General features: G+C 37.0%; 1 non-coding gene across 1 annotated transcript; it reads left to right on the top strand.

Annotated features, from left to right (window-relative positions):
* The first annotated feature begins 23,314 nt into the window (after window positions 1-23,314).
* LOC118616714 lies at window positions 23,315-23,380 on the top strand. The gene has a single exon (XR_004956688.1). It is a non-coding gene; the product is annotated as a small nucleolar RNA U54 (small nucleolar RNA).
* The last annotated feature ends 681 nt before the right edge of the window (window positions 23,381-24,061 follow it).

Here is a 24,061-nt window from a genome sequence, read left to right as displayed (position 1 = left end):
CCATTATTTTATCCATATTCTGATTCATACACTGAATCTGTTTGCCATAAAACACTATTCACCACAACAAAAAAGAGAAGTTGCCTAAGCTCATGTGTATTTGAAATATAATAAGAGAATAACAAAAATATGATACTTTGAATAAAAAAAAATTGAATCACACCAAAGCATTGCATTTTGTATGAATAACTTCTTTTTCATTTGTATTTAGATGCAAAACAGATGGTGAAAGTTTGTTTTAAATGATTTGTACATTAAAGGAAATTTATCCACACAGTTACATTATTCTCAGTACACAGAGCTTTTGTTCATTACAGATATGTTTCACTTCTGATATATTAGTAACCATGATAACTCTGGTATCTAAGATTACCATCCATCTCACAACAAGACATATTGGAAATCAACATTTTCATATGTGCATTTATTACAACCCCTCTTTGTTCTACCATATGGTACCAGTCTATTGATTTTCTAAAGGAGGAAAAAGCTCATGGATGACAGGCTCTAAGGGCAGGATTTTCTCCAACACCAGGATGTGTCTTTACTCTATAGATTAAGAAACTGATTTTGTTGGTTTAGGCTCAGAGAAGTCATCATAATAAGAGATAGAAAATAAAAGAATGCCAATTAATTAATTATAAAATGAAGCACCATCATTTTCTTAAAGAGAAAACCCAAGTCTTTTTTTGGTGACTTCACTTCCCCCAAACACCAGAGAATCACAAAACAGTTACTTAGCATATGAGTCGAGCAGAGGAAACAATGGCTATTGCTCCCAGAATCTTCCTCACAATGGAATATACTACTATACTCATTGAGGGACTTAGGGCACCTTGTCTCACTTTCATGTAGACAGTGCTGAACATTGGCCAGTTCTAAATATGTTTTCTTTTTCCATTTTTGTCTTCATTTAAACCACTATTCTTCTCTTAAGATATACTGTCTTCAGATGGCTTCAAGGAAGAAACTATTTTTCAACATTATTTCATTTCATTTCAAACCTTAGTCCTTTTTTTTTTTTTTTTATCCTCACCTGAGGACATTTTTCCATTTTTTGTTCAGATAGAGTTGGAGGGAGAGAGAGGAAGGGAGAGAGAGAGAAACATCGACGTGAAGGGACACATCGAGTGGCTGCCACCCGCACGACCAACCAGGGCCGGGGACAAACTGCAACCGAGGTACGTGCCCTTAGCGGGAACCGAACCCGGGTCTCTCCGGACCGCAGGCCGACACTCTAACCGCTGAGCCAAACTGGCCAGGGCAAACCTTAGTCCTTTTTATTCCAAATGTCTACTAGCTACATACAGGGTGGGGCAAAAGTAGGTTTACAGTTGTCCATATGGAAAATAATACAATAATTATTAAACAATAATACAAGAATAAACTCTGTGTTTTGTTCACTCACAATTATAAACCTGCTTTGCCCCACCCTGTACTTAACCACCATGATTTAGAATAGATTCCGATCATAGCTGGTTCATCTTATTCACTGTGCTTTAGTTTGTATGCTTTTACCTCAAAGAGGGTAAACTCAGTATCTGTCCCAGAATAGGAAGAGAGGACGAGGAGGGGGAAGATGGGAAGGAAAAGAAGAAGAAAATCATCTGGAGGCTTGGGAAAGTGTCACTGTGGAGAAATTATTTAAAGTGCTTAGTTACATGCCTTTAACCAACCAATCCAAAAACCCAACAACAACGGAAAAGAAATAGTTCATCACTCAATACAGTCAGAGAACAACCTGAGTTAAAAAGTTAGAGAGCATTTTTATAATACAGTGTTATACAGATTTTCTATTGAATTCATTTTTAATAATCTCACATTTTTATTTGTATATTTATTTTACAGGCATGCTTCACAGGGTACTCTGTGCAAGGGCTGTTGCAGGCACTGGTTTGGACAAGAAAGGTGGTCCCTACTCTTCTGAAATATGCATTCCAAATAAAAAAAATAAGAGAAGGGGAGGAAATATAAGGAATTTTATATATTGCAAGTTCTTTCTTTTCCTTTTTCTTCTTTTTTGCAAGTTCTTTTAATGAAAGTAACAATAACATTGCAGAATGCTAATGTCTGTGGTTAATTGTTTTCATGTGATCTTGTACCAATAAGGTTAGAAAGAGGTGACACAATAGAAAAAACGAGCCCCCCACTTTCAAAATAAAAGTGTTAAGAGACAGTAAATTAGTGGAAACTCCCATTTTGGTTACATATTTGTGAAAACTTTGTAATATCTTTAAAGTTGTTAGAAATTAACAATAGCAAAATCTACCTAACAATTTCCACCTGTTGAAATAGGTTATGTACATCTTTTCACACTGCTTTCGAAACTGTTTACATCCTGCCCCCAAGCACAGAATTCAGCAAACTCGCTCTGCAAAGGCCCAAACACTTAGTGTTTTGGGTTTTGCAGGCCAACAGACATAATTTAAGATATTACATAGGTACTTATATTGCTAAAGAGAAGATAATTCTCCACAAATTGTTATTGATGAAATTAAAAATATAATAATAGAGTATATATATATATATATATATATATATATATATATAGTTTGTTTGTTTTTTTGTAATACAATTTTATGAGAAGAATAGCGTTTTGGAGGGGAAGATGTTTCACCTAAATGGGGTTAAGTGACAACAGCATTTACTTTCATCAAAATCCATTGCAAATATTCATCTGTTCATGCTAATCTGTAATGATATTATTAAAACATCTTATCTTTTTACACAGACCTTGCTGAACACAATCAGTCTACAAGCAAATGCTTTGAATTGAACATATTTGTCTCTTGAAAAGCATTTATAGAATTTCATTAGATTCTATTTTTGATATTTGCCTTGAAGTATATCATTGCATTACAGATTATCACTTCCAATTAAAAGCTGGGTGGAAGCCCCTCAATTATATAATTAAGTGAATTTAAAAAATAAAAAAAATTTATTTGTACTTATATTGAGCTTTTAAATACATTGCAGGAAGTGTTTGAATTTAGAAAATCTATCTGGTGCAAATTTATGAAGAAATAAGGATCCTGCTCCTTGTTTTAACTTTTAACAGAACATGGAGTATATAAAATAGCTTGACACTACTTATGATGAGAACAATGTTAGTTGTTGTCGAAATGGTTTTACCAAAGTCTAGGTTTCACATTTAAGTATTATTTTGCATTTTAATTTTAGGCTGAACTCATTATGAAACATATCAAGTCTGTAGCAAAAACTAATTTAATGCTATTTCCTATCTGATAATAGTGGTTGGGGGTAGTTCGTCACTTCCAGAAAAATTTCAGTATGACTCTGAGTTCAAAATATCATAATGAAACTTTACCACTGCTAAGTCATTGAACAGCCAAGAGGTAGGAAGAGATGGTATATCCAGCTTCTCTTTCAGACATAAGTGCCCCAAACTGAAGACAATTGGGCCCATGAGAGGGAAGGAAGTTAGTTCCCTGTTGACACTACTGATTCAATAAAATGTAACAGAGTCCAGTGTTTACCTCAAAGTACTTGCTGATGAACAATAAAATGAAAACCAGAAGCTTTAAATACCTCACATTTTTGTAAGTTTTATAATTTTGCCCAAATAAGCCTTTTCCTACATACATATATATTTTTTTTCACCAATATCGGTTATGCACTGTAGATTCAGTAATTCAGGTTTTACTTCATTACTGGTTTCTCAACTTAAAAAAAAATCCTTGTGTCTCATTGTTCATGCGCACTATTTTTAGAGATAAATTCTTAAAACTTGGTATTGACTCATTAAATAAACAACTGAGAAGTGTCAGTAAGATCTATCAATTCATCAAGAGCCAAGAAAAACAACCCGAACTTATTTACCTTGTAAAAAATAAGACAAATTGATTATTAATGTTGCTTCCAATGCAACTGCTCTTGCTGATGGCTCATCATCTTTAGCTGGTTTGTTTTCTCTCAACACTTTTCCTCGGCTGCTGCAATCAAATATGATTTAACAAGCTCACCATTGGTAAATGGCTTTTCTTGCTTGGTTAATAGATGAGATAATTAAAAATTTAGTTTTGTTGTAGCCACATTTTAATTTTTTATATTTGTGAAGAAATTCCACTGTGATGAGATATACTGTCTTAAATGTGCCAATGTTTCTGAACTTTGCTTGTCTGGGAGATAGGAACATTGTGACACATGCTTTATCTGTTGATGTCAACCTATATGCTTTAAGCACAAGTACAGTGTCATAGCATAGGAAACAGTGATTGTCTATCTAATTTGATAGAAATAATCCATACTACACTGTGACTTAAAAGATGCAACATTTGGCCCTGGCTGGTTTGTCTTAGTGATTAGAGCATCAGCCCATGGACCAAAGAGTTGCGGTTCAATTCCCAATCAAGGGGACGTACCTTGGTTGTGGTTTGATCCCTGGCCCTGGTTGGGATTGTGGGAGGAGGCAACCAGTCGATGTGTCTCTCTCACATCGATGTTTCTCTCTCTCCCTTCCTCCCTCCCACTCAATTTGAAAAAAATCAATGAAAAGTTATCCTCAGATGAGGATAAAAATAAAAATGCAACATTTGAAGTCCAAGCTTCTTGTTTTAACTTATGAGTATGCACAGGTGTATCAAATTCGTAAAATGTATTATGGTGACATAGGACATTTGAAATGCCTCCAAGTTATAACTGTGTTACCACAATGTGTAGTGTCAAGTAGCACTGGAAGGCAATGCGTGTGCGACATATACGTTCCCTGTCGCCCTACTTAACTTCTCTGCTGTTGTAGTGCAAAGCAGCCGTGGACAATAACACATGAATAAATGAGTGTGGCTGCCTTCCTATAAACCTGTATTTGTGGACACTAAAATTTGAATTCCATAATTGTCATGTATCATTAAATGTTATTATTTTGATATTTTCAGGAATTTAAAAATGTAAAAGCCAATCAGTGCACACAGGACACATGAAATAGGTGGTAGTCCAGGTTTGTATAGACTGTAGTTTGCCAACCTTGTTTCTGATTTAGAAAATAGAATATAGTCGGCCCTCATTTATGGTGGTTAATCCTTTCCAGACTCTAGCAGTTGCACCTGGTGTTGAAGGACTCCTGGGATGCTCGAATACATAGGCCTGCAGTCCATACGTACATTAATTTTAACTGTAATTGTAATACAGGGGTGTATAATTGACTCAGACAACTGAGTGCATGCTGTATCATTTTCACTGTCTCGGTCAACTTTTTAAAGAATATATTTGAAAAAACCACAATAGAGTGAAGCAGCGAAAGGTGAAGTGCGAAGTGGTGAGGGACGACTGTACAGATATATATATATATTTTTTTTATCCTCACCCGAGGACATTTTCCCATTTTTTGTTCAGATAGAGTGGGAGGGAGAGAGAGGAAGAGAGAGAGAGACAGAAACATCGATGTGAAGGGACACATCAAGTGGCTGCCACCCGCACGACCAGCCAGGGCCGGGGACAAACTGCAACCGAGGTACGTGCCCTTAGCGGGAACCGAACCCGGGTCTCTCCGGACCGCAGGCTGACGCTCTAACCGCTGAGCCAAACCGGCCAGGGCTGTACAGATATTTGATGAGCAAAAGACACAGAATTAACATTTAAGAGTATTGAAAGATGGGTAGTAAAGTGTAAAAGAAATCAAATAATTACCAAAAGAAGCTGGTAGCATTATACTGTTTGTTTTTAACAGTTTGATTCTGACATACCTCAGTGTGTTGTTGTTTTCAATTGATTCACACCGGGGTCCACTAAGCTTCTAGAGTTAATGGTTTGATATCTTTCTTCAGTTCTAGAAAATTCTCAGGCATTAGCTCATCTTTCTTTTTTCCCCCTCTTGTGACAACAATAATGTGTATTCTGTGATATCATTATATGTAATATATATTATTACTTAATATTGTCAAATAATAAGCCCGCCCAATGAAATTTTGATTTCTTATATTCATTTTTCATTTCTAACATTTCCATTTGGCTATTTTTACCATTTACTATATGTACTGAAATTCCCCGATCTGTTCATCCATTTTCCTTGTGTTAATACCATAATTAAAGTTATTTTAAAGTCTTTTCCTGATGATTCCAATAGCTGGGAAGATTTTCAGGCAGCATAATGCTTATAAAATGTCACTTTGTTGCAAACTTCGGAGGATTTTTAATACCTTAGTACATTTCTTAAATGGAGTATTCATAGAAATATAAAAATATGTGTACACTTACTCCACAATTGACGTGTTAGGAACAACTAAGAATAAAATAAATTCATTATTATGAGTCAAACCAGCAGACTATTTTTTCATCAAAGCGAATGTAGCTTACAAACCAAAATGTACATCATTTCATGTTTGTTTTTTTAAAAAACACACATAATCCAGGAGAGGGAAAAATTCCGGGTGTTGAAATCAGTAGAGGGCATTAAAAACAATGAAGTCTAATATTTAATTCTAACTCGTGCACTCTCTGTGCTCCACTAGCCTGGGTTCCTGCAGCACCATCTTCACTATCACCTCCAATCTTCTAATGAAACTTTCCGAAGCATGCAATTGGTTCTTGATTTCTAAAATTAAATACAAAAATTCTGTCCAGATTTGTGTTGGTACAGGGCAGAGAGGAGAGATGAATCACAAATACAGAAAACCAGTGATATAAAAAATACCCAAGGAAAGGAGGAAATTTGAGCAAGAGAGAATTAGTAGGACTATAAACCCCTGGGAGGTGTTCACATGTGGGATGAGAGGAAATGACTCTACAAAGCTAGACGTTTGGGGGCCATACAGACAGATGACCGCTTGGTTACATTAATATAATAGATTACATTAATATTAATATTAATATAGTATTACACTTCCATATGTGATGTTCCATTGCTGGCTTTTTTGGCTAATGTTGATATAAAAAATGTCCAAATCTGCAGAGAATGTTCATGAGTTTATTGAGCCAAACTGATGACAATGGCCAGGAAGCAAAATCTCAATGGATTGAGAAAATGCTCCAGAGAATGGTAGTTTTGCACCTTACCTTAATACAATCAAAGAAGGGGGTGTAAAGGGGTTACATGAAATCCACTGGAGACAGATTAGGGCGGTGGGATAAAGCAAAGTGGGGAAATCTCTGGAGTGGGATAACAAGTAAAACTAATAGACACATACTTCTTTTACACTGGTGGGTATAGAATAGTTAACAGTTACAATGAACATGGTAACAATAACCATGAGGGGTTTTGTGGTCTCGGCACAGGTGGGTGATTGTGCTCTAAGGGTTTTGGGCAAAGGAAATTGCCCTGACAGTCCAAAGCTCTGTTATTGTAGATGCAAAGAAACTATAGACAGGCTCAGTTAAGGCAATGGCCTTTGTCAGGCAAGGTACTGATCTAAAACTAGACTACCCACCATGACTTGCTTTTAATTAAGAAGTTTTTATTTCAGACCATCCTATGTGGCTACTTTCGGTCTCTGAGTTTGTGAGGCCCACCGTGCAGGCCTCCCCTGAGCTCACCAGGTTTCCTATGTGGCTCCTTTTGTGTTCACACCTTATTCTCTGATCTTTAAAAAGCTGTTGTAAGCATAATTACTTATATTGTAGTGTTTGCTACTTTCTTTATGTAAACTCTATTTTGCTTTCTTAGTCCTATTTTAAAAGTCCTTTGGTATTTTTGGAATAACCCTAAATGCTTTACTGAAGTGAACACATTTATGCACGTAAAATAAATGGAGTAAGCTGGAATTATTTTGATGTTTTCCTTATATTCTCATAAAATATCTTCTTGTCTGACTGGTGTGGCTCAGTGGCCAAGCATTGACCCATGCACCAAGATGTCACTGGTTTGATTCCTGGTCAGGGCACATGCCCAGATTGTGGGCCAGATCCCCAGTGGGGGGCATGCAGGAGGCAGCCAATCAATGTTTTCCCTCATTGATGTTTCTATCTCTCTCTTCCTCTCTCTCTAAAATCAATAAAGAAAAAAAAGTTTTTAAATAAAAGATAAAATATCTTATTGTCATTAAGTACCGCAAATAAGTTGCTAGTATTCGTGGCAAAACAGCAGTGAGGCAGGACAGTAAGAAGCTAGGACAATTCCTTGGCAAGTGGAATGGGAAAACAGACAGATAGCGGATTCAAACTGGCCTCATCCAGCACCCTGCCTCACCCGCCTCCTTTCCCCTGCACAACGTCTCCCTTAAGCATTAAGCCCTGAGGACAATAAGGTTCTGATCAACCTCAAATAATCTTAGGAAAGAAGCCTTAGGTCTGTTGACCACAGAGATTGTTTTGGTAAAACTGAAGATAACATCTCGGCAGTCAGTTGCCTTTCAGCTCCAGTCCCAGAAAAGCAGCAGAACCAGACAAAGCGACAACATGGCTGACATCGGGATCACATGCAATGACCAATGACCCCTACCCTAGCACTGACCAATCAGTACAGACCAAGATCCTGACCCTACATGCACATTTTGATTAATCAGCATATCAAAGGACATACCTGGAAAGCTGATGAACATTCCATTGTGATCCTCCCCTGAGAGGCTCCCCTAAAATTTCTGCCTTTAGAAAACAGCTAAAAACCCTTTAGACAAAAACCTAGTGCATGCTCTCTTTCTAGAGCATGCCCACACCTCCTTTCTTCATGCATGTATCTTCACTTTCTTTCTCTTAAGCTCTAAGGGTCCCACGAGACTTGCAACCAAGGGAGCAGCGGGCAGCAGCCGCTCATCCTGGACTAACCCCCTGAAACTGCCTCCAAGGGCTATTCTTTTGCCTCTGTAATGTGTTTGATGAGTCCACACAGCCCAGCTGGCTCAATTCTTCTGCCTCCATGACATTCTTTCTAAAAGGCCAAGGCAACTCTGTGAACAGCCCACTCGATTCTTCTCTTCGAGTGTACTTTCGCTTTGCATGCTAAATAAACTTCCTCTTGCACTAGAGTTCTTAGCTCTGAATTGCTTCCTTGTCAAACTCAAAATGCAAGAGCTGACATGGCCAGTAACAGCAGCAGTTACTCTAAGAATATGCACATACTTCCGAAATCATAATCATTGATATCTAATTGTGCTCTTCGCTTTGTACACTGCTTATCTACCTGCCAGTGGTAGGGCTTTGTGGATAAACTATAATTCCAACAAGGTGGTATAAAAGTCAGTAAAATCTAGTCATCTCCACACTTTCAATGGAGATATACAGAGAAACAGATTTTCTTGGTGATTGTTCCCAGATGTGATCACCAGCATGAAACTGCAGACTCCCTTTTTCTTAAAAGAGTAATAAACCTGAATATTATCTATATTGAAAGGATGTGACTATATTACTTCCATTATAGAACAGAGGGCATTTTAAGCAATGCAAAAGCTACTTTGAAAAAGAAAAATAAAAGGTTTCAACATATCACTTTCATGCAGGCTCTCTGTTCAATAAAATCCTGGTTTACTCTGATTCTGAAGAGAGACTTGTGGGGTGGAATGATGTTAAAATGCATGCCATTTTAGTTTAGATGTGCCCATTTGGATTCACAGCATGCTATAGCTAAGTATTTGATTGCCACTGTAGTGTAGGAAATTGGTTTGTAAAAGTCATACTTAGATTTTCAAGCTAAGACCAAATGAGGACATTAGCATTTGGATTATTTCAAAAGGACTGAATATATCACCCTCTTTTTTCCCCTGGGGTTTCTTTAGCCATTTTCACTTTTGCTTACCCCTCCCCCTGCAACCCCCCTCACATACACACACATTGTGAGAAGCAGCAATAGAGAATTGAAATGAAGCAAATAGAACAGTAAGATGCTTTGGGGGCAAATACCAGTTCTAGCCCTGTCCAACTGTTACTCTTTAGTCCATGCAAATAAACTCTTACACTAGTTACTTTAAGTCAAGAACAGAATAACAACGCATCCTATCTATTTTGTGTTGTAATCAATGCTTTTTGACTGAATAATATATTACAGGCACTGGAAATATTTAGAGAAGTACATAGAATGAAGGTCATGGGTGTGTGTACCAATGTCAAATGCTTTGGACTATACTCCAAGCAATGAGGAACCAATGATCCATCCTCTCATCAAATTTGTCTTTCTTACTCTCTTCAGACAAATATGAAGGTGGGGTAGTAAAACTACCTTTTTCACAGGTTATTGTTATTTTGGTTAATCCTCACCCAAGGATATTTTTCCATTGATTTTTAGAGACAGTGGAAGATGAGTAGGGAGAGAGAGAGAGAGAAACATTGATGTGAGAGAGACATATCTATCGGTTGCCCCCTGCATGACCTTGACTGGGCCTAGGAATCAAACCTGCAACCTAGGTATGCCCTTGACCGGAATCAAATTCACAGCTGTTTGGTCCATGGGTTGATGCTCTAACTGCTGAGCCAAACCAGCCAAACTTTCACAGGTTATTAAGAGATATTGTGCATGAAAGAAATTTGGAAATTTTGAAACAAACGCAAGAGGCAGAAAACTGCACATAAATCACCAGAGTTTTTGTGCCTGTGATATTTACCAAAGAAAAAGGACTAAAGCCATGAGTTTTTATTCAGAAATTATCTATCAACTGGCCTTTCAAAAAAAACAAGTAACACACTATAATATCTATAGTTTATTTGAACACTTATGCAAAAAACAAAGCCAGGTATAGTGTAAGGAAGTAATCTCGGATTATTTCAATTAGGTTAGTCATAAAAACTTTTTTGAGCAGGTGACTTTTGAAAACTATATTAAAATGCCAGGTAGAAAGAATTTGTGGCATAATTGTCCTAGGTCAAGAGAGAAGCAAATGAATGACCTTAAAATAATATTTTGTTTTAGTCAAGTATTCTAGGAACACCAAGCCAATCTGGACAAGATGAAAAGCAGTAACAGATATGATTAGGAAAGTACACATTTCAGACCATGTAAGTAATGGTGTTTCATGTAGAAGTATTTGGCTATCATGGCAAATTTATGATGACAAAGTCTAATTGGAGGGTTTTGAGCAAAAAAGAGCAATAATCTAATTTATCTTTTAACCTGGTTTATCACTGCTTCTCTGTAGGGAATGAACTGTAGAAGACAAAATGGATCCAGAAGGCATTTTCAGTTGCTCAAATGAAACACAATGATGACTTGAACTGAAGTGTTAGTATCAGAAATGATAAGTATGGGACATGAAATAAAATTTTAAAGTAAATCCAAATTTAATGATACAGAAATGAGAATAAGAAAAAAGAAGAGCTTCCCCTATGACTGACAAGTTTTAGGTTAGTGCAACTGTGCCAATAATGGCATCATATCATGACATAAGAAAAACCAAGTAAGATATGGGTAAAGAATGGAATTAAAATATTTCCTCTAATTTGAAAAAGCTATTGAGTCATTCAAGACAAAATGCTCAGTAGGCAGCCCACTACGTGAACCTAGAGCACTGGACTCCAAGGGTAAGATCTGAAGATATAAACTTGCGGTCATCAGCCTATAGTATTGAAAAGCTTGGAAACAGATGAGATTTCCAAAGGAGAGATCATAGATAACGAAGAGAAGATCTAGAATGTCAAGTTTGGGGGCACTGAAACATTGCGAAGTTGGTAACTGAATTCAGCAGAGGGCACTAAAAAATGAAAACCAGTTAGTTATAAGTTAAGCTATAAAAAAGCCAAATCAATATGTATTTTAGCAAGAAGTAAATAACACTGTTAAATGCTCCTGAGGTGTCAATTAAGATAAATACTAAAAATTGACCATTGGACATGGAAAGATAGAGATAATTTATGCATTTAACAGGAGAATTAGGAAAATAAAGGTTAAGAAAAGTGAGCACGGGGATGAATTTTTCTACAGAAATATTTAGTAGCTCAAATAGAGCTTGAAAGAACTCAGCCAATAATCAATCTTGCTTTGTTGGTTAGAATTGACTATAAAGGTAAATAACCAAGTCCTGGCCAGTTTTGCTCAGTGGTTAGAGCATCAGCCTGATGACTGAAGGGTTGTGGGTTCGATTCCCAGTCAAGGGCATGTACCTGAGTTGCAGTTTCAATACCCCGCCCTAGTCAGGGTCAGGTGGGAGGCAACCAATCCATGTGCCTCTCTCACACTGGTGTTTCTTTCCCAACCCCCCACCCTCTACTCTATCTAAAAATCAATGGAAAAATATCCTCGAGTGAAGATTAACAACAGCAATAAAAAACACAACAAAAAAGTAAATAACCAAAACCTGTATTATTGTAGCTTGAACAAGTATGGGATTATTTTTCTCCTATTACAAGAAATTTATTGGTAGAAAGTTTGGGAAGTTGGTTCAGCACTTTAAACAATGTCAGGACCGCAATTTTCTTGACATTTCCCTCATGCTCCCAAGATCAAGGCTGTTGCTGCAGTAGTCAAATCAGGGGGGGGAAAGGGGTGGGGTTTGGGTAAAGGGGCAATAAATAATGTATTCTTTATTTTTTGTTTTTTAAATTTTAATCAGTTAAGAAAACAAAATTCCCTTGTAACTTTCCCCAAATTTTGTCTCTCACAGAATAAGGTCACATACCCCATTCCCCCATTGAACTGTGAGAATTAAAATATTTTGTTTTCCATCTTTTATAATGCTCTAAATTGCAACCTTTGCATTCCATATTGACTTCTTATCAGGTCAACTTGATATATTTCACATGACAAATCCATACTCAACTTACCTATTCGCAGATGTCTTTTCTTCCTGAAATAATTAATGAGAAGCAACTAAGTCACAGGCACGACTCTAAGTTCCAGGGACAACATTATACTAAAAACAATATTTCTGTACACATGTAGAGCAGTAGAGAAGACAGACAATAAACAAATCAATAAGGGCGTAGTGAGATATGAGAAGTGCTATGTTAATGAGTATGGTCAGGCTTCCCAACAGAGCTGATATTCTCAGAGATATGATTAGAGCAAAGAATGTCTGCAAAGGCACTCAAATGGACCATGCTTTTATATGTTTCAAAGACAGCAAAATGAGTATAACCTACATGGAATGACCAAAAGAAGAATGGTAGGAAATAAGAATGGAAAAATATCCAGGGGCTAGATTATATAGACCTCCTTAAGACATGGAACGAAATCATATCGATCTTGATAAGCCATGGTAATGCTCCAACCTCTGCATCTGTCATTGCTTGGCATTCTCCATGTGTCTCTGTGTATTTTCTTCATATAAGGACTCACCATATCATAACTAGTTACATCTGTAATGACCCCATTTGCAATATAAAATCACATTCTGAGATACTGGGGGTTAGAAATTCAACATATCTTTTGGGAGGACACAACTCAACCTATAAAATTTATGTTATAAACAAATCAACATATGTCCATTCTTTATTGTAACTATCATCACATAGCTACTACTGTTGTTTGATTTATATGTGAGGTAAGTGAAAGTCATGTTCATAATGTTTAGTTTCATTTTCTAGATAAAATTTCATTCGAAATTTTTATGTAGTTTAAAATTTTTTAATATTTAGTTAGAAATATTCTCCATTTGCATTTGATTTATTTTAATGACTTTATAGTATACCCATTACTTTCAGATATTGAGGACAAATTATTATCTGACTATTAATGCATTTAATCTCGGTCTTTAAATGAATATCAATATTGTAATAAAGTAGACAAAAATAAAACTAATACATAAATAAATTACTTTTATTTTTTGGACGGTTAACTGTTGAGGCTAATAATAACATAAACTAAAAATAAAATTGAGAGTAAAACTTCTCTATCAAAAAGAGAAAATAAATAAAGTGGTCTGAAGAGATTAACAAAATTATTATTTTTTTTACCCTTAGCCTTATCTCTTGGAAGAATGGTTTCTAATTCCACCTTGAAATAAATTTGAATTGCACTGTCAGATGCATCTAACATCCCATAAATAGCAACATCTATATGTCACCTTCAAATGAAAACAACTAAATGTTTCATCTGGGCGAAAGCAATAATAATGTTAAAGTACAATGAACTTATTTACCTGTTCTTTAACTTACATAAAGTATACCTAGTGCCACATCTTTTAATATCTTCAGATTATAAAAGTGTGTTTATTGTTTTCAAAACCTACACAATTAGAAAAACCAAAATGCAATATTCTTATGAGTTAAAAACAACATGGTCCATTATTAAAACTCACTTACAGATGAGAAAGACCATAGTTCAACATATTAACATTTTAATGAAATCTTTCAGATGAAAACCACCAAAATCCAGATTGAAGAAATAATTCAGAAAAACTAACATTAGTATGATGAGTTTCTCTAATCCTAGATTGGGTAAATAATGAATGTCATTTAGCAAACCTCATATATGATGCATGTTAACTCCAACACAATGGGAGTATGTCCGAAGACTTGGTCCCTTCCCTCCAGAGGACTTGAATTATCTACTGAGATAAAAAACACTATCTCCTGAATTGCCACTCAATAGATTCCATACTTACATTTTACCTCTCAAAAAAGTCAATCCTTAGTCACTCAAAAAATACCTATCTTAAATACATACTGTCTTTCTTTGAGTTTTTAAATTTTTATTTATTTTTAATTTATCTTTATTGTTGAAAGTATTATAGATGTCTCCCTTTAATCCTCCCACTGACTCCCTTCTCCCCTCTCCTGCTCATCCCCCTGACTTTACAACACTATTTTCTGTGTCCATTGGTTATGCATAAATACATATCAGCTCTTTGGTTTATCTCTTTCCACCCCACTCCCCACTTCCCCCTGAGGTTCATCAGTCTGTTCCTTGCTTCCATGTCTCTGGATCTATTTTGTTTGTTAGTTCATTTTGTTCTTTAGATTCCACATATAAGTGAGATCATGTGACACTTGTCTTTCTTGGACTGACTGATTTCACTTAGCGTAATAATTTCCAGGTCCTTCCATGCTGTCTCAAAGGGTATGAGATCCTTCGTTTACATAGAGGCATAGTATTCCATTGTGTAACTGTTCTACAGCTTATTTATTTATTTATTTTTAATTATTTTCGATTAATTTGTTTTTGTTATGAATGTTTTTCCTTTTTCCCCCATTGACACCCTCCTCCCCATCCCCCTGCCTTCTCTTCCCAGCTTTGTTGTCTGTGTCCATTGGTTATGCATACATGCATATAAGTTCTGTGGTTTATCTCCCCCCCCCCCCACAAAATCCCCTCTTCTAAGATTTGTTCGTCTCTACCCTACCTCTATGTCTCAGGGTCAATTTAGTTCATCAGTTTGATTAGTTCATTATATTCCACAAATAAGTAAGATCATGTGATATTTGTCTTTCTCTGCTTGGTTTGTTTTGCTTAACATATTACTCTCCAGGTCCCTCCATGTGATCTCAAATGATAAGAGATCTTTCTTTCTTACAACTGCATAGTATTCCATTGTGTACATGTACCACAGCTTTTTATCCACTCATCTACTGATGGACCCTTGGGTTGTTTCTAGATCTTAGCTATTGTAAAAAGTGCTGCTATCAACATAGGGATACATATATTCTTTCTGACTGGTGTTTCAGGCTTCTTAGGGTATATTCCTAGAACTGGGACCACTGAGTCAAATGGCAGTTCAATTTTTAACTTTTTGAGGTAACACCATAGTGTTTTTCATAGTGGCTGCACCAGTCTGCATTCCCACCAGTAGTGTACTAGAGTCCCCTTTTCTCCACCCCCTCGCCAACACTACTTGCTTGATGATTTGTTGATGGCTGTCATTCTGACAGGTGTGAAATGATACCTCATAATTGTTTTAATTTGCATCCCCCTCATGATTAGTGACGTTCAGCATTTTTTCATATGTCTCTTGGCCATTTGTATGTCCTGTTTGGAGAGGTGTCTATTTAGTTCCTCTACCCATTTTTTAAATTGGGTTCTTTGTCTTCCTTTTGTTGAGTTGTATGAGTACTCTAAATAATTTGGAAATTAATCCCATATTTGGTGCATCATTGGCAATTATGGTCTTCCATATGGTGGGTTCCCTTTTAATTTTGATTATTGTTTCTTTTGCTGTGCAGAAGCTTTTTAGTTTGATGTAGTCTTATGTGTTCATTTTTTCCTTTGTTTCTCTTGCCTTAGGTGTGGTATCAGTGAAAATTCTGCTGTGTATGATGTCTGAAATTTTGTTGCCTACTTTTTCTTCTAGAATTTTTATAGATTCACAAGTTACATTTAAGTTTTTTATCCATTTTGAGTTTATTTTTGTGTATGGTGTAAGTTGGTGGTCTAGCTTCATTTTTTTGCAAGTAGCTGTCCAATTTTCCCAACATCATTTATTGATGAGACTATCTTGACTCCACTGTATGCTCTTGCCACCTTTGTCAAATATTAATTGGGCATATTGTCTTGGGTCCATTCCTGGGATCTCTGTTGTGTTCCATTGATCTAGACTGTCTGTTCTTGTCCAATACCAGGCTGTTTTGATTACAGTGGCTTTGTAGTATAACCTGATATCTGGTAACGTAATCCCTCCTAATTTGTTCTTTTTCAAGATTGCTGTGGCTATTCGGGGACTTTTTTGGTTCCATATGAACTTTTGGAATGTTTGTTCTAGTTCTGTGAAATATGTCATTGGTATTTTGATGGGGATTGCATTGAATCTATAGATTACTTTGGGTAGTATGGATATTTTAATGATGTTAATTCTTCCAATCCATGAACAAGGTATGTGTTTCTACTTTTTTATATTTTTCTCTATTTTTTCAATGACATGTAGTTTTCTGTAAAGAGATCCTTTACATCTTTGGTTAAGTTTATTCTTAGGTATCTTAATTTTTTGCTGCAATAGTAAATGTAATTTTTTTTAGTTTCTCTTTCTATGAGTTCATCATTGGTGTATAAGAATGCCATTGATTTCTTGATGTTCATTTTGTATCCTGCTACTTTGCCAAATTCATTTATTAACTCTAGCAGATTTTTGGTGGATCTTTGGGGTTTTCTATGTAATATTATGTCATCTGCGAATAATGACAGTTTTACTTCCTCCTTTCCAATTTGGATCCCTTTTATTTTTTCTTCATGTCTAATTGCTCTGGCTAAGACTTCCAGAACTATGTTGAATAAGAGTGGCAAAGGTGGGCATCTCTGTCTTGTTCCCATTCTTAAGGAGAATGTTTTTAGTTTTTGCCCATTGAATATGATGTTGGCTGTAGTTTTTTCATATATGGTTTTTATTATGATGAGATACGATTCCTTTATTCCCACATTGCTGAGTGTTTTTATCAGAAATGAATGCTGGATTTTGTTAAATGCTTTTTCAGCATCTATTGATATGATCATATGGTTTTTATGTTTCATTTTGTTTATGTGGTGTATCACATTTATTGATTTGTGAATATTGGACCATCCTTGCATCCCTGGGATGAATCTCACTTGGTCATGATAAATAATTTTTTTGATGTATTGCTGGATTTGAATTGCTAATATTTTGTTAAGGATTTTGGCATCTGTGTTCATCAGGGATATTGGCCTGTAGTTTTCTTTCTTTGTAATGTCTTTAACCAGTTTTGAAATTAGGATTATGCTGGACTCATAAAATGAGTTTGGAAGTATTCCATCTTTTTAGATTTTTTGGAATAGTTTGCAAAGAATAAGTATTAGATCTTCTTTGAATGTTCAGTAAAACTCCCCCGTGAAGCCATCAGGGCATGGGCTTTTGTTTTCTGGGACTTTCTTAATTACCTCTTCAATTTCCTTTGTTGTTATTGATCTGATCAAGTATTCTATCTCTTCCTGGTTCAGTTTTGGGAGGCTGTGTGTTTCTAGAAATTTGTCCATTTCTCCTAGATTGTCCAATTTTTTGGCATATAATTAATTGTTCATAGTATGCTTTGATGATCCTTTGTATCCTATGTATTTCTGTGGCATCAGTTGTTACTTCTCCTCTTTCGTTTCTAATTTTGTTTATTTGGTTTCTCTCTTTTTGTTTCTTGGTAAGTCTGGCTAAAGATCATTAAATCTTGTTTATCTTTTCAAAGAACCAGCTTTTTGTTTCATTGATCTTTTGAACTGTTTTTTTGATCTCTTTGTTATTTATTTCTGCTCTGACCTTTACTATTTCCTTCCTCTTTCTAGCTCTGGTTTTCTTTTTCTTTTTTTTTTTTATCCTCACCTGAGGACATTTTTCCATTTTTTGTTCAGATAGAGTGAGAGGAAGAGAGAGGAAGAGAAAGTGAGAGAGAAACATCAATGTGAAAGGGACACATCGAGTGGCTCCCACCTGCATAACCCAACAAGGGCCGGGGACAAACTGCAACCGAGGTATGTGCCCTTAGCAGGAACAAAAACCAGGTCTCTCCTGACTACAAGCTGATGCTCTAACTGCTGAGCCAAACTGGCCAGGGCTACTTTCTAGTTCTTTAAGTTGTAGAGTTAAAAGGTAAATTAGGAATTTTTCTTGTTTCTTAAGGTAGGCCTGTAGTGCTATGAGCTTCCCTCTCAGGACTACTTATGCTGTATCCCATAGATTTTGTGTTGTTGTGTGTTCATTTTCATTGGTTTCCAGGGAGTTTTTAATTTCTTCCTTGATCTCATTAGTAACCCATTCATTGTTTAATAACGTGCTATTTAGCCTCCAAGTGTTTGAATGTCTTTGTGTGTTTTTATTGTAATTAAATTCTAGTTTCATGTCAATGTGATCTGAGAAGATGCTTGATATGATTTTTGAGCTTTGTAAATTTGTAGAGACTTTCTGTGTGTCCTAACATGTGGTCTATCTTTGAGAATGTCCAATGTGCACTTGAGAAGAATGTATATTCTGCAGTTTTGGCGTGAAATGTTCTGTAAATATCAATGAAGTCCAGGTGATCCAGTTTGTCTTGTAAGGACTCTATGTACTTGTTAATTTTTTTGTCTAGAATATCTAGCCAGTGGTGTCAGTAGCATGTTAAAGTCACCCACTATGATCGTATTGCTATTGATCTCTCCCTTGAAGTCCTCCAGAAGTTTTTAAATATATTTTGGTGCTCCCGTATTTGGTGTGTATATGTTTATCAGTGTTATATCCTCTTGTTGGATTGATCCTTTTTATATTATGTAGTGGCCTTCTCTCTCTCTTATTATGCCCTCATTTTGAAGTCTATCTTGTCAGATATGGGAATTGCTATACCCACTTTTAATCATTTTCATTTGCTTGGAAAATTTTTTTTCATTCCTTCACTTTCATCCTGTGTGAATCTTTTGTTGTGAGGTGGGTCTCTTGTAGACAGCATATATATGGGTCATGTTTTCTTATCCAATCAGCTACCCTATGTCTTTTGATTGGAGCATTTAAGCCATTTACATTTAAGGTAATTATTGATAGATAGTTATTAGTTGCCATTTTAATTTTATGCCTATGTTACCCCCACCCCCACCCCCCCACCCCATTTCTTCTTCTTCTTACAACAGTCCCTTCAGCATTTCTTGCAGTGCTGGTTTGGTGGTGGTAAGTTCCTTTAGCTTTTTTTTTTTTTTTTTTTTTTAATTCATGAAGCTCTTTATTTATCCTTCAGTTTTGAATGATAGCCTTGCTGGATAGAGTAGTCTTGGATTCAGACCCTTGCCTTGCATTACTTTGTACACTTCATGCCACTCCATTGTGGCCTGCAGCATTTCTATTGAGAAATCAGCTGACAGTCTAATGGGAGCTCCCTTGTGGGTAACTTTTCATCTCTCTCTTGCTTCCTTTAAGATTATTTCATTGTCTTTAATGTTTGCCATTTTTATTATGATGTGTCTAGCTGTGGGTCTTCTGGGTTTCATCTTGCTTGGGACTCTCTGTGTTTCCTGGACTTGTGTGACTTTTTCCTTTACCAGTTTAGGGGAGTTTTCTGTCATTATTTCTTCAAACAGGTTCTCTATTCCTTTCTTGGATTCTTCTCCTTCTGGTACCCCTATAATGTGAATGTTGTTACATTTTGTATTGTCCCACAGCCCCCTTAAACTCTCCTCTTGCTTTTTAAACTTTTTTTCAATTTGCTGCTCTATTTGGGTGTTTTTCTCTACCTTGTCTTCTAAGTCACTGATTTGATCTTCAGCTTCTTCTAATCTACTATTGAACCCTTCTAAGGTATTTTTTCCTAACAGCTATATCATTCTTTATTTCCTCTTGATTTTTATGCATAGCTTCTACCTCTTTTTTTAAAGCTAAAGTAGTTCCCAGTGAGCTCTTCATAATTCTTATTAAGTTGTTTCTAGTTCTCACCAAATTTTTGAGCACCCTTAAAATCATTGCTTTGAATTCTTTATCTGACAAGTTGCTTTCTTTCATTTCCTGTAGTTCCTTTTCCAGTGATTCCTCTTTTTCTTTCCTTTGGGTGTTGTTTCTTTGTCTCCCATTTCAACCGTCTGGTAGCACTTTACCCGGTGAGGGATGTTTGGATGTGTAGGCAGCTCACTGTATATCAAATAAGGCTACTGTGCCTCCCAGACTCTTTTGTTGCATGTCACCTCTTGCCTGCTGTGGATCCTGGAGGATTGACTACTGGGGCTTGTATTGGTATGTACTGGTAGGTGCTGCTGCTGGATTGCGTGGGCCCCTCTGAAGCTGTGTTCCCTGGTGCCACCTGTAGCTGTATTGCTCAGGCTCCACTAGAGCCACACTCCCTGCCTGCACCTTTGGCAGGTGGGTCACACATGTCCCTCTGGATCTTCAGTTCCACACTGCTGTTATGCACAGGTCCATCTGGCACCCCAGCTCTGCACTGCTCTTGTGGGTCGCTGGGTCGTACATGTCCCTCTGGACACCCGGCTCCACACCACTCTTGTGTGCCACTGGGTCACACAGGCCCTGATGTATTCCCAGCTTCCCAATGCTTTTGTGGGCAGCAGTGTTGCACAGGCCCTGATGTATTCCCAGGTCCCCATGCTGGTGGCTGGGGAGTGCTGCTGCCCAGTGGGGCTCAGCTACTGCTCAGCCTTTGCTGTAATTTTGGGGGATGGTTCTCTGCTGCTGACCTGTGCTTCTGTTGCCTGGGGATGGATGTCTGCTCCCCTGCCTCTGCTGCTGGGGGTATATCTCGACTCTGATTAGGCTGCTGCTGTGGAGGATGGTGCTGGGCCCCCAGCCATTTGCGGTTTCCGAAACCGGCACCTTGACAGCTCCACTACTGTGCACTGGTCTGTGTTGACACAGAGTGTCAACTGGCCCAATGGTGCCAGGTGCAGTGGTGGACTCAGGATGGTACCACAGCTTTTTTATCTACTCATCTACTAATGGATACTTGGGCTGTTTCCAGATCTTAAGTATTGGGAATAGCACTGCTATGAACATAGGGGTGCATATATTTTTTCTGATTAGTGTTTCAGGCTTCTTAGGATAGATTCCTAGCAGTGGGATCACTGGGTCAAATGGCAGTTCCATTTTTAAATTTGGAGTTTCTTCTCTGAGTTGTTTTTAATCAGCTTTACTATTGTGATCTGGTATAGTAAACCACAGTAGGCATGTGTTGACCTTAGTAGTTAATTTTTAAAGCCTCATTTTGGGGACATAGTCAGTGACAGGAACAATGCTTTTCTATGAAGTGACAAGTACAGATGTATTTAACATTTGAAGTAAACTAAATTAGTTAAGCAATCTTTTGCATTTGCAGAAAGTAACCATTAATGGAACATGCAAAATGCTCTAACAAAGAGCCTCATCGGCAGCAGCATCTCCATATATATCTTCAATAATTCCAGAGAATTGTCTTAAAATTAGGCAGATTTGCATAGTATTTCTTATAGATGAAAATGGGCCAAAATAACAACCATCACAAAATCTCTCCTAAATTACATTCTCTGTTTAAAGTGCTGATAACTTTTAGTATCTATTAATGTATTAATAAAATGTAATACATTTTAGAAACATCACAGTGAAGAAATAGTGCCAAGTTGTTTATATAACTAATCACAGATGCTTGAGCCAAATCTTTCTCGTTGCTGCCTAATGTTAACTACTTATATTACTACTATGTTTACATTATTATTGTATTACTTAATGCACTGTCTCAGCATACCATGAGGCACACTAGCTAGGGAAGTCACAGTTTATTACGAAACCCAGGCAATGCATTGTAGTTTTAGAGGCAGCTCTCACTTTCAGAGGCAGAAGTAGTCCCTTGACTAAAAATATGAATGAGAAGAGCTTTTTGTCCCATTGCTTCCAAGATGAAATGTGAACAGAGCGGGCATTAGAAGGTGGCCCTGTGCTGTGTTCCACCAAGCCACAGACATGAAAGTAGGAAGGGCAAAAATGGAGATTCCCTTACTTGACCTCCTTATTTTCCTTATACGTATTTAGAGTATTTGTTTAAATTTATAATTATCTGTTTATATTAATGCTTCATTTATTCTTCACTGTGGAGAATAAGCTGTTTCATGTGTGGCAATTCTCTAGATCAGTGGAATGCACTTCTGTAAGCAGCAAATGTCAACACGACACATGTATTTTTTGCAAGACATGTTTCTAAAACACTACACATTTGTTTGCCTTTGAAAATAAAGCATGCAATGTAAGGAGGTCTCAGAGAGATTTTGGAGCGGTAACAGGCTACCTTGAAAACTCTTCTGCTCCTTGTTTATAGTATTACTATATAAAACAAGGACAGGGAATAGCTGTGCCTTGTCTGTGACAGTCTTCGGGGCCCAATCACAACCCGCTCATTCTGGTTATGTATGGTGGAGCTGGGAGTGGGGAGACAGAACCTGTCATGAGTGGAGAAGCCTCGTGTGCTTGTACATGAACAAAAGAGGAAATAGAGAGCCAACCCCCCTCGCATGAGAATCTGATGAAACAGGAGCAGAAGCAGGGATTTTCAGATTCAGAAGCTTAAGGGAGAATTCTGCGGATGAGTGATCATGAGCTGTTTCCTGCCTTTAAACTCCTTCCTGTAAAACTATTTCCACTCAAGCCAATGAACCCATCCGTGGCATACAAACTGATATAAAGAGCTGATGAGCAGGCCAGAAGCAGCTAACATGATACTCAAGGAAGTTCACATTAGTGTCATGTCAAGGTAATGACAACACTGTACATGAACACATTGATGGTACTGCTTATTCAAAACCACAGATAAAAAGGAATGAATATGCAGCCTAACTAATTTTATCATTTGAACCTAAGAAGCATCCAGATCCTGTTTCTCATTATCAGGATGAGGCACAAATCCGAATAGGCAGGTCTCAGTTCAGTGGGAACTGTAAATCAGCCGTGTGCATGCCTCTTCACATTCAGGCACATTTTAATCTTCCTGATGTAACACAAGCTAAAGCCTTCTGTCTCCTCAATCCTGGCAAACGATGTCTCTCTGGAAAACTACTATTATTCAGAGACAGGATTATTTGTTGAGAAAAAAATGAGTGACTAATGTTCAAAAAATGTGAAAATAATCACTATGTACATGGTGATGGGGAGTTAATTACTTGTTGGATGACGGTGATAGTTTTATACGCTCTTCTGAGGCAGCAGCAGTTAAACTTGCTTAAGCTGACTTAGGGTGTTTTGAATGAACTGAAAGATATTTTGATTCCTCTGTATGTCGTGTGTGCTGACTTGATCCGAGGCATGAAGGAGAAGAATCTCAAAGTGAAAGGACCAGTTCAGATGCCTACAAAGACTCTGAGAATCACTACAAGGAAACTCCCTGTGGGGAGGGTTCTAAGACTTGGGATGGACTTTAGATGAGGATCCACAAGTGACTCAGTGACTTGCACAGCCCTTCTGAGATTGTTAGCAGATTTGTTCCATCAGTATGGAGCCAGGAGTCGAGGTTGAAGTCACCACTGCAGATGCTTAAATCAACTTTTTTAATAAATTGACTATCAGTTGAAATAAATAAATAAATAAATAACTACGTACAATGACATATCAGGGAGACCATTTTGTAAAGTATCTGACTGTCTAACCACTATGCTGTATACATGAAACTAAAACAAGACAGCATTGAATGTCAATTGTAAGTGAAAAATAGAATAAAATAAAAATACAGTTCAGAAGCACACTGCATAGAAAAAAAATATTTTAATAAAAACAGCTAATCCCAGATGGCATGAAACCTACAATGTCTGTAACCATATTTGCAGCCTTCCAAATGGTTAAAAGGCTTCTGATGCTGGAGTATTGTTTGCATCAGTCTGTTTCCTTAAATA

This window comes from Molossus molossus, unplaced genomic scaffold (genome assembly GCF_014108415.1).
Source record: "Molossus molossus isolate mMolMol1 unplaced genomic scaffold, mMolMol1.p scaffold_m16_p_4, whole genome shotgun sequence".
NCBI classification, from domain to species: Eukaryota; Metazoa; Chordata; class Mammalia; order Chiroptera; family Molossidae; genus Molossus; species Molossus molossus.
Note: the sequence above shows the minus strand (reverse complement) of the source record. Positions and strands in the feature narration are given on the sequence as shown.